The sequence below is a fragment of the Lepisosteus platostomus genome, chromosome 2, assembly GCF_059453375.1.
Source record: "Lepisosteus platostomus isolate fLepPlt1 chromosome 2, fLepPlt1.hap1, whole genome shotgun sequence".
NCBI lineage: Eukaryota > Metazoa > Chordata > Actinopteri > Semionotiformes > Lepisosteidae > Lepisosteus > Lepisosteus platostomus.
The window spans coordinates 11655385-11655694 of NC_142612.1; positions in this window are offsets into that span (position 1 = coordinate 11655385).

Here is a 310-nt window from a genome sequence, read left to right on the forward strand (position 1 = left end):
AGACGTGGAAGAGGAATCATACATCAAAGGCAGACGAACATGAATCTCACTTCTCTCTTGCATAAAATATGTATCACTTTATCAATTTACATATCAAAGATGAAGTACATCTGACCAGTCTGAAAATAGTTCTCAATGTGACACTTCCCATCTGACTTGCTGACGTTGATCAAACCTGAGGTAATTCCGGCTCGCCCCTCCTGTGCCCTTGTCAAACACCGTGTAGGAAATCACCTCTATACCACCACAACTTTTCATGAGAACTCTGGGGCTCCAAATGCTTAAAATCACCACTTCCAGATAGACATGA